This window comes from Dama dama, chromosome 12 (assembly GCF_033118175.1).
Source record: "Dama dama isolate Ldn47 chromosome 12, ASM3311817v1, whole genome shotgun sequence".
Classification (NCBI taxonomy): domain Eukaryota; kingdom Metazoa; phylum Chordata; class Mammalia; order Artiodactyla; family Cervidae; genus Dama; species Dama dama.
The window spans coordinates 82,482,189-82,493,241 of record NC_083692.1 but is presented as its reverse complement, the minus strand read 5'-3'; positions in this window follow the sequence as shown (position 1 = coordinate 82,493,241).

The following is an 11,053-nucleotide window of genomic DNA, read 5'->3' as shown; positions in this document are numbered from 1 at the left end:
GGACTGGATGAAGTACAAGCTGGAATCAAGATTGCTGGGAGAAATATCAATAACCTCAGATATGCAGATAACACCACACTTATGGAAGAAAGAGAACAACTAAAGAGCCTCTTGGTGAAAGTGAAAGAGGAGAGTGAAAAAGTTGGCTTAAAACTCAGCATTCAGAAAACTAAGATCATGGCATCTGGTCCCATCACTTCATGGCAAATAGATGGGGAAAGAATGGAAACAGTGACAGACTTTGTTTTTGAGGGTTCCAAAATCACTGCAGTTGGTGACTGCAGCCATGAAATTAAAAGACACTTGCTCTTTGGAAGAAAGGTTATTACCAACCTTGACAGCATATTAAAAAGCAGAGACATTACTTTGCCAACAAAGGTCCATCTAGTCAAAGCTGTGGTTTTTCCAGTAGTCATGTATGGATGTGAGAGTTGGACTATAAAGAAAGCTGAGTGCAGAAGAATTAATGCTTTTGAACTGTGGTGTTGGAGGAGACTCTTGAGAGTCCATTGGACTGCAAGGAGATCAAAGCAGTCAATCCTAAAGGAAATCAGTCCTGAATATTCATTGGAAGGACTGATGCTGCAGCTGAAGCTCCAATATTTTGGTCACCTGATGCGAAGAACTGACTCATTAGAAAAAATTCTGATGCTGGGAAAGATTGAAGGTGGGAAGAGAAGGGGATGACAGAGGATAAGGTGGTTGGATGGCATCACGGACTCAATGGACATGAGTTTGGCTAAACTCTGGAAGTTGGTGATGGACAGGGAGGCCTGGCGTGCTGCAGTCCATGGGTTTGCAAAGAGTCAACATGACTGAGCGACTGAACTGAACTGAACTGAACACATATAGAGTAACCAGCAGAATACCTGGAACTAGGATTTACTTCATAAATGGAAGCTGTTAACTGTGGTTGTTATGATTGTTGACCTCAGACGTGGCCAGACCTCCTTTCATCTTTAATCAGAATTGGGTGTCTTGGGGCTCCCCACATGCCCCTCTTTTCCATCAGCACTAATAGGGAAAGGTTTATCTCTTATCTACTTACCTTCCTCATTCCCTCTTTTAGCAGCCATGAAATTAAAAGACATTTTGGTACTTGACAAAACTATGACAAAGTGTGAAAAACCTTGACAAAGCTATGACAAACCCAGATAACATATTAAAATGCAGAGACATCACTTTGCCAACAAAGGTCTGTATAGTCAAAGCTATGATTCTTCCTGTAGTCATGGACAAATGTGAGAGTTGGGCCATAAAGAAGGCTGAGTACCGAAAAATTGATGCTTCAAACTGTGGTGCTGGAGATGACTCTTGTGAGTCCCTTGGATTGCAAGGAGATCAAATCAGTCAATACTAAAGGAGCTCAACCCTGAATACTCATTGGAAGGACTGATGCTGAAGCTGAAACTCCAATAGTTTGGCCACCTGATGTGAAAAGCCAACTCATTGGAAAAGACCCTGATGCTGGGAAAGATTGAAGGCAAAAGGAGAAGGGGGCAACAGAGGATGAGATGGTTAGATAGCATCACGACTCAATGGACATAAGTTTGAGCAAACTCCAGGAGACAGTGGAGGACAGGGAAGCCTGGTGTGCTGCAGTCCATGGGGTCACAGAGAGTTGGACAGAACTTATCAATTGAACAATAGCACGCATACACAGGGAAGGCTTTGGTCCTGAGTGATGTGAACACATGACATATCTACCCCTCCTGAGCCGACTTCAGTCATAATGTTCCTAGTGACGTTTTTTACATTTGAATATCCTTGGCATCTCCCTTCTCATTCTCTCTCCCTTTCGATGCCCCTCCTCTTCTCACCTGGCATCTCAGCTTGTGCTCCAACACTGTCTTCATGTCAGTTTGTTACACCCATTGTGTATAATAACTGAAAAAAGAGGGATATAAAATAACAGGACTTGGAGCCTTAGTCACAGAGTGTAGAAGTTCAGAGTCGCTGGGGAAGGAGTTGCCTCTGCTCCCTAAAACAACTCACCAGCAAAGGCCCCGGAACAGCTTTGAAGAGCCAAGTATTCGTGCGAGTGTTTGAACAGAAGCACTTTGGGTAAGCTTGGGAGGTCTGTCCCCATGAGTGAAATGTCAAAATCCAGTATTCCATAACCTTCCAGGACTTCCTCTCTTTACTTCCTCCCATCTCACACCACTAGATCTTCTACTCATTGTGAATCACGTGAATCTCAGCTGGCTCATACTTGAATCATCTTTTCCTGTCTTCACTTCTTTTCCCAACCAGTCTAGATCCTGTGGTCAGTTACTTTAACCACATTTTTGCCAATATGCTTGCCCTTTAAAATCACAAGCAGCCATCTGCCTTCTCTATTCTCCTGTCCTAAATCTGGATAAAGGAAATCATCCAGTCCTGCAGCACTGAGCTAGTGAGTGGACACTGTTTTGTTAGTCCAGCCCATGAGCCCTATTCTTTGGGAATTAAAATTTCCACACTGACTTTTCAGATCTGCAGTCCCCAGGACAAGGCTTGTCTTCTGTGGCCTCTGGCATCCCAGCTGCAGTTTATCAAACTCTGAGTGGATTCCTAATCCAAACTGAGCTAAGCCAATGTTCTCTCCTGGGAAATTTGGATTAGGGCTGAGAGACTATGATTCTAACTGAACTGGTTTCTTGAGCAGAAGAGATATGAACTCATGAGTCATCCACCATCCCAACTATTGGGTTAGCCAAAATGTTCGTGTGGGTTTTTTCATACCATCTTACAGAAAAACCTGAATAAATTTTTTTGCCAACCCAATGTTGCAAGGAATGGAGAAAGGCTATCTCAGAGAGATAACGAAGACTGGAGAGGCAGAGACCAGAAATCATGAGACAGCTCTTTGGTTCCTGAAGATATCTCAAGTCCTTTCTCTTCCTTCCTTCCTTCCTTTCTGGCTGTGCTGGGTCTTTGTTGCTGTGCATTGGCTTTCTCTGGCCGTGGTGTGCCAGCTTCTTGTGTGGTAGCTTCTCTCGTTGCAGAGCACAGGCTAAGTAGTTATGGTGTGCAGGCGTAGTTGCCCCGTGGCATGTGGAACCTTCCCAGACTAGGGATTGTACCCGTGTCTCCTGCATTGGCAGGCAGATTCATAATCACTGGACCACCCGGGAAGTCCTCCCAGGCCCTTTCTAAGGCCCTCTGACCTTGGAATCTATGAGTCACCTTTATCTAGAATAAATCATATAAGGAAACTTATCTTGGACATGATATAGAGTGACAACAAATTCACTGTCTCCTCAGCTATGCCCTGAGTGTACAGTCCTTCTACACATCAGCTCGTGCCACCACCCCCCATTCTGCTTCATAGAGAAAATAAAGTCAGCGTGGAGGAATCTGGCTTATTGTGCAGCCCCCTCCAAACATTTTAATCTCCCCTACTCTTTCTCAGAAGTAATGAAGTCTCTCTTCAAATCCAAGCTAATCCTTTCTCTTAAAAATCCTTATAATTGGTTTTTCACTTCCTTTTGTCTCTTTGGGAACTTGGCTCCTTTATTTACACTCCTCTTTCAGGGATAGTCAGCTTTGCCTCTCTCCTAGTCTCTGATCTCAGCATATAAGCTTGATCAAGTAGCCCAACCTAAAAAAAATCCAATTTTAATCCCACACACTACTGATCATTACACCACCCTTTTTCTTGTCTTCAAGCAAGCCTGTAAGTAGTTTACACTCTCCATCTAGTGTCATCTTCCTCTCCCCCAAACCTCTACTGGAAACATTCACCAAAGTTACAGATGACTTCTGAACTTCGAAACCCACTGGAAAATTTCAGGCTCAACAATAATTTGACCACTGATGTCAGTTGACATCCATGATTAGCAGTCCCTGCATCCTTTCCCTCTGTTGGCTCCTGTGAGCTGTGTTCTTCCAGTTTCTTCCCACATTTCACATGGCTCCTTCGTGACTGCCTTAATAGATTTCTGTCATTTACCACTTGTTGTTGTTCAGTTGCTAAGCCATGTCTGACTCTTTGCAACCCCATGGGCTGCTGCATGCCAGGCTTCCCTGTCTTTCACTATCTCCCAGAGTTTGCTCAAACTCATGTCCATTGAATCAGTGATGCTGTCTAACCATCTCATCCTCATTCACCATTTAAATAATTAAAAATACAGTTTAGTCAACACCCATTTCTCATTTCATCACTCTTTCCAGTGACCTCAATAGCACCCACCTAAAGCAGACCCTGATCATCTGGGGCTTTGCAGAATCTCATTACCCTTCCTGTGTTACGAGTCTTGGAGGTAAGCTGAGCCTGCCTTCCATGACAGACGCTGAAAAGATTGGGTCTTTGCTTTCCCAGATCTTTGGCAACTAAGACAGAGGCATGTGACCTAAGTTTGGCCAAATAGGTCCCAGGAAAATAGCTTCTGGAATATATGATTCCGAGAAATAGAACCATGCAGAATGCATCCTGGTGGCAGTGGCCACTGTACTCTGCCCTGTGCTTGGGGGTTGTAGCGGTGTGGGTTTGGGTGGTGATGACGTCCAGTGCCCAGTGGTGATGACAATGCCAATATTCTCACTGGGTTGGTCTATTTTGGCCTTTGCTCTGGTGGACTGGCCTCCAATTGCTCTCAGTTATTTTTCAAACTTGCATGTCCTGCTTGGCAATCCCATGACCCACCCAGTGCCCTCTCAAGAGATGGCTTCTCTGTTTAAATTGTCCTGTGTGACACGCTGACTGCAGGTGACTTGGACTCCCGAGTATTGATCTCCATTCTTCGCTTCTTGCATTTCCAGTTGCCTTTTAGACAACTCCACTTGTATGTCTCACAGGCAAACTCATCTTTTCCCTCTCAATCTGCCTTTCTTTCATATTCTTAGCTTAGTAAATAGCACCTGTGACTTGTTCAGCCGGAACCCAGAGATGGAAACATCTTAGATTTCTCCCACCCTCATGTAAACAGAAGCAATTTTACCTCTTAATACATCTTAAATCAATCCCTCCTTTTAAAAAAAAATTATTTATTTACTTGGCAGTGTCGGGTCTTAGTTGCAGCATGCAGGATCTTCAATCTAAGTGAATCTTTCTGAAACCCAAATCTGATCATGTCATTCCTCTGTTAAAATTCTTCAATGGCTGTTTGTGGCCTCCAGGATAAAATTGGTACCCTTTCCATGACTCTGGCTCCTATTTGACCCTCAGCACTCCCTCACCTGCGTTTTATGCTCCAGCTAGGTCAACTGACACGTTTTTACAGACCATGCAGGATGTGTTTTTACACCCTATGACTCCTTAGTGGGATTGACAGTTCCAGGGCCACCTCTGCTACCTCCCTGCTTCTATCCCAGAGATGATACATGACCCAATAGGCCATGTGGAGGACTCCATCCCCCTGACCAAAATGATTAGTTCAGGTGAGGCTTTGTGACCTAAGTAGAGCCAATCATAACCTTCCCCTTAAACTTCCTTGCTTTTGAGGCCATGGTGCCAGGAGCGCATGGGACTGAAGCTGCTGGCACCCAGCTCTCTATCAAATGGAGGAAGTGCATTTATGGCAGGTAAGAGGATGGGACAAAGAATGAAGAGAAGCAGAGCCCTGAGAGATGAAATGAAAGAGGTCTGATGACATTTGTTTGAGCCCTTGAATTCAGTCCCGCCTGAAGTTATGAATAGCACTACACTTCTCAGCTACTTTCTTGCTTAAGCTGGTTTGTGTTGGTTCCTATTGCTTGTAATTCAGCCAGTCCTAATATACAAATGGAATGGCATGTGCAATCAACAGATTCTAGAATGTAGAGCTGGTAGAACTGAAGTGGAGACAGTGTGGGGCTCTGACAATCGTTGAATGAGAAGTTAGAAACCCCTGTTATGTGGTATCAAGTCAGCTGGCTAAATGATCTATTTTATCTGGATCTTTGGGTCATGTATTCATCCTAGATGGAGATTTCAGGGACACCCTGGACAAATATCTGGATGTTGTAGTATCCTGGCCTCTCACAAGATTTCTGGTAAGGTCCTGAAGTTTATCTGCTTCCATGCTAGTAGAACCAACCACAGGCAGCTTTGTCTAGAGTTCCTTTTTTGCCTGTGACTGGTTAGCTAGACAGCCAAGGGTTAGATAATCACGTGTGTTATAGATCATAAAAGCCAGATCCTCTGCCCCAAACTAAAATGAATGAGAACAAGGGTGGAGAGGTGGGATATCCTGCAGAAGATACTGGAGCTTAGGGTCTGGGAAGTTCTAGAGAAAAGGCCTGATCCTCCAAGCCACAGCTGAATGTGTCTTTTTTTTTTTTCTCCCAAATTAAATACTGTGTATTTTACTTAAAATTTAGACAGTCCTGGGGGCTCTGGTGTCTGGGGACCTTGGCTGTTAATCCTGTGGGAGAGAGTGAGGTGCATTGGTCACAAACCTGATGTGCCTTTCCAGACTCCCTCAGCCACCTCCTTCTCTCTCTCTCATAGCCCACCACCCCACTTCCACACTTGTGGTAGAAATGCCACGTGGCAGGCATGGGATCTGACCTCCCAAGCAGCCACCCAGGGGGCAAATGATGCACCTCAGAAATGCAGTGGTGTCAGCTCTCTGCACGGCGCACCTTGGCCAGTAGAAATCAAGCGATGAGAGGGGAACAGCTGGGAAAGTCCCCTCTCAAGTCTCCTCTTGGTAAACCCATCCATGGTGCACTTTCTCCTTGCAAACACTATGTGCTTCAGCACACAGTCTCATCAAGTCACTGGCTCTCTCCTCAGGGCTCATGCGACACAGTGGCCACCACAGGGATACATTGTCTTGCTTTGCTTCACATCTTTCCTCACCACATCTCTTCTCCGCTCTCACCATCCAGGGTTTCCATCTCTCCAAAATGTGAGCCTCAGACTCTGCTTTCTAGAACACTTGGGTTAAGATATGGAGCCACAATCAAAGCCCCCATCCCAACACTGTTTGGGGTAGCCAGAATGTCCTGAGGGCACAACTGATTTTTCCAGCTCAGTTCAGTTCAGTCAGTTCAGTCACTCAGTCATGTCCGACTCTTTGCGACCCCATGGACTGCAGCACACCAGGCCTCCCTGTCCATCACCAACTCCTGGAGTTTACTCAAACTCATGCCCGTTGAGTTGGTGATGCCATCCAACCATCTAATCCTCTGTCATCCCCTTCTCCTCTTGCCTTCAATCTTTCCCACATCAGGGTCTCTTCAAATGAGTCAGCTCTTCGCATCAGGTGGCCAAAGGATTGGAGTTCCAGCTCACTTGCAGGAAATCCAGCCCAGATCTCTGGATTCCTGTCAGGTCCCCAGTGCCAAGAGTGCTAGGTCAGGCCATTTCTGGCCTACTCCCTAGGAGAAGCTGAGGCCAATTTCTCAGGCTCCTTTTGTGGTTCCCTACATAGTCTTCTGGGCACCTAAGACCTTGGGAAGAATCAAACCCAGGCTTGCAGTTTGCTGTACCTTCTGGGTCTCTGTGCTCTTAGGCCACTAGAGGGCAGGAGGCTAGAGCCTGGAAGTTAAAAGCCCCCTCTATTCAATGGCATCCCACTCCAGTACTCTTGCCTGGAAAATCCCATGGATGGAGGAGCCTGGTAGGCTGCAGTCCATGGGGTCGCTAAGAGTCAGACACGACTGAGTGACTTCACTTTTCACTTTCATGCATTGGAGAAGGAAATGGCAACCCACTCCAGTATTCTTGCCTGGAGAATCTCAGGGACGGGGGAGCCTGGTGGGCTGCTGTCTATGGGGTCGCACAGAGTCAGACACGACTGAAGTGACTTAGCAGCATAGGTGGCCAATCTAAGGCCCTTTAGCCCAGGCTGCACTACTGTGAGGGCAGTTTCTGAAGCTAGGGCTGGGGAGTAAAAGAGTTCTAGTCTCTACCCTTTCTGAGTTTGCACTTGGCACAGACTTGGTCAGCTCTTTGTGGACCCCACATGACTCAAGCTCCAAGGGTGGTTGTAGAGTTACATTGTCTTTGGGCTTCCTGAGCCCATGAGGTGTCTTCCTTCATGGGTTCTCCCAAAGAACACAGGGCTGTGTAACATGCTTGTGCAAATATATTGGCTGAGGGAGGCCCAGCATGGATGCATGTGTGCTTAGTCGTGTCTGACTAAGTCTTTAGTCTTTGTGACCCTATGGGCTGTAGCCCACCAGGATCCTCTGTCCTTGGGGCTTTCCAGGCGAGAATACTGGAGTGGATTGCCATTTCCTCCTACAAGGGATCTTCCCGACCCAGGGATCGAACCCACATCTCCTGAGTCTCCTGCATTGTGGGCAGATTATTTACCACTGAGCCACCAGGAAGTGAGGGAGGCCCAGAGGCCCCAAACAGCCTCTGAATCCCTGCTGCATTTGGCTGTGTCACAGTACAGACAGGTATAGTCAGGACAGTGACTGCCCAAAGATAGAACCCAAGCTAGAAAAGATAAAGAGATTCTGAGATCTCCCTGACCTTCGTACCCTGTTTTGGAGGGTATCACATGCATGCTTTGCTCCACTGAGGCAGAGGTGAGACCCCAGGTCAGAGCACACAGCAAATCCAGAGCTGCTTCTGAGGTCAGAAGTTGTCAGTCCCATCTTAGACCAAAGGTTTTTTCTCTATATATCCAAGACACCCAGGTTGCATCCAGAGAGAGAGAGAGAAATTCCAGGAGCCCTTCTGAAGGCTGAAGACTCTGCCCATAGTGCCCAAGTTATACAGGTTCTCAGAGGGTCCCCTCAGTTCAATGTCCACTGTTAGACTCCCCTCAGGAAGGTTTTGGGGATGTGGCCTTAGTGTAATATGGACCATGGCCAGAGAAAAAGGAGCTGAGCAAGCTGATGATTGGCCAGAACCAGTGCTTCTGTGGTTGCCTTACTGCTGTCCTGAACAGTGCCTTGGGGCTGAGGCCTACAAGCCAGCACTGCTTAGGGATTTCTGACTATAAAGCTCAACATTCAGAACACTAAGATCATGGCATCTGGGCCCATCATTTCATGGCAAATAGATGGGGAAGCAGTGGAAACAGCGGCTGACTTAATTTTGGGGGGCTCCAAAATCACTGCAGATGGTGATTGCAGCCATGAAATTAAAAGACGCTTACTCCTTGGAAGGAAAGTTATGGCCAACCTAGACAGCATGTTAAAAAGCAGAGACATTACTTTGTCAACAAAGGTCCTCAAGGCTATGGTTTTTCCAGTAGTCATGTATGGATGTGAGAGTTGGACTATAAAGCTGAGCGCCGAAGAAATGATGCTTTTGAACTGTGGTGTTGGAGAAGACTCTTGAGAGTCCCTTGGACTGCAAGGAGATCCAACCAGTCCATCCTAAAGGGGATCAGTCCTGGGTGTTCACTGGAAGGACTGATGTTGAAGCTAAAACTCCAGTACTTCGGCCACCTGATGTGAAGATCTGACTCATTTGAAAAGACCCTGATGCTGGGAAAGATTGAGGGCAGGAAGAGAAGGGGATGACAGAGGATGATTGGATGGCATCACCAATTTAATGGACATGAGTTTGGGTAAACTCTGGGAGTTGGTGAAGGACAGGGAGGCCTGTCGTGCTGTGGTTCATGGGGTCGCAAAGAGTCGGACATGACTGAGCAACTGAACTGAACTGAGTCAGGGTTACTGGAGCATGAGCCAGCCAAGTGTTATATAGGTAATATATTTAATGGATTACATATATAGGTAATATATTATATGCATATGTATATGTATATATATATATATAATATTTCTTGAGGCACTGAGGTTATGGTTGACATTATCACAGACAGGCCATTGTGGAAGCCATGAAGCTGAGTGGGAGGGGAATGGGCCAAATGTGACCTGTTGCTAAGAGAAACCACAAGGGCCAGATCCAGACTCAAGGACAAGGACTCGGCAAGATTCTTAATGATGGTTACTAGCTCACAGAGAGCAACCAGGAATCAAATCAAGTCTGTTTGAAAGGAATTGTGCAGAGTCTTCTCACTTGACAGTCAGGGATCTGGGAAGACATAATCTCTAAGACAATGTTTAGGCCCAAACCCATGTCCAAAGGGGGCTGTCCTGATGGCTCAAGCAGTTAAAAAAATCTGCCTGCAATGCAGGAGACACAGGTTTAATCCTGGGGTCAAGAAGATTCCCTGGAGGAGGAAATGACAACCCACTCCCGTGTTCTTGCCTGGGAAATCCCATGGATAGAGGAGCCTGGTGGGCTACAGTCCATGGGGTCACAAAAGTGTAGGACACGACTGAGCAACTGAACATGCACACACACGTACCATGTCCAAAGGGAGGAGGGATGCTTCAGTTCCAGAAGGGGTATCTTCTTGAGGATGTTCATAAAGGACAATGGATAAAGAAGATACTTTCCAGTAAGAAAGGACCTAGAGTAAGTAGTTTCATCGACCAAGAAACTCACTCCACTGTCCAGAAGGATGGATCTGCTATATGCTATGGATTAGTGACCATTGTTTCCTCTTCTAGTCCAAATTGAATTTTTCTTTTTAGTGGTTATCCTATTTACCTCTACTATTTCATATTGGTTATGCAGAGGTAGCTACATTTATCTTTAAGCCATAGATTGCAAAATCACAAGGTGTTATATCCAGACCTAATCAACAACTGCACATTGCAAAGGGACACTGCACTGAGGGTTCAATGAAGCAACTGGGCATGATTTGGTTTCGCCTCCCATTGAGAAGTGGGGGAGTGCAGCTTTTTGTTAGGTCTAAGAATGTTGTATCGTTAGGCAGACATATTTTTGACATTGTATGTTTGTCAAGAAGAGTATATAGGTGGATTTTGGAATATTGTGGATGCACCTTGCTTATCTGCCCATCTTCTTTTCTTCTGAAGAGCCATTTCACCCTTCCACACAGTCCTGGTGAGGTTATGTGAGTCAATTATGGTGGCTTACTCTTCCACCCTAGATGTGGGCACATGTCTATCCTGGCCAAAGTTCTCCCAAGGTCTTTAGAGCTAGAACTGGTGAGGCCACCAAATAGAAGGAAGCAGAGTCAAGAGATGGAGACATCATCATTTGAACCCCTAAATCCAGATCCAGCCTAGATCCAGCCATACCTAAAGGCAGGTACATCCTTTGATTTATCAGTTTTGTAAGCCAACTAATTTCTTGTTGGCTTGC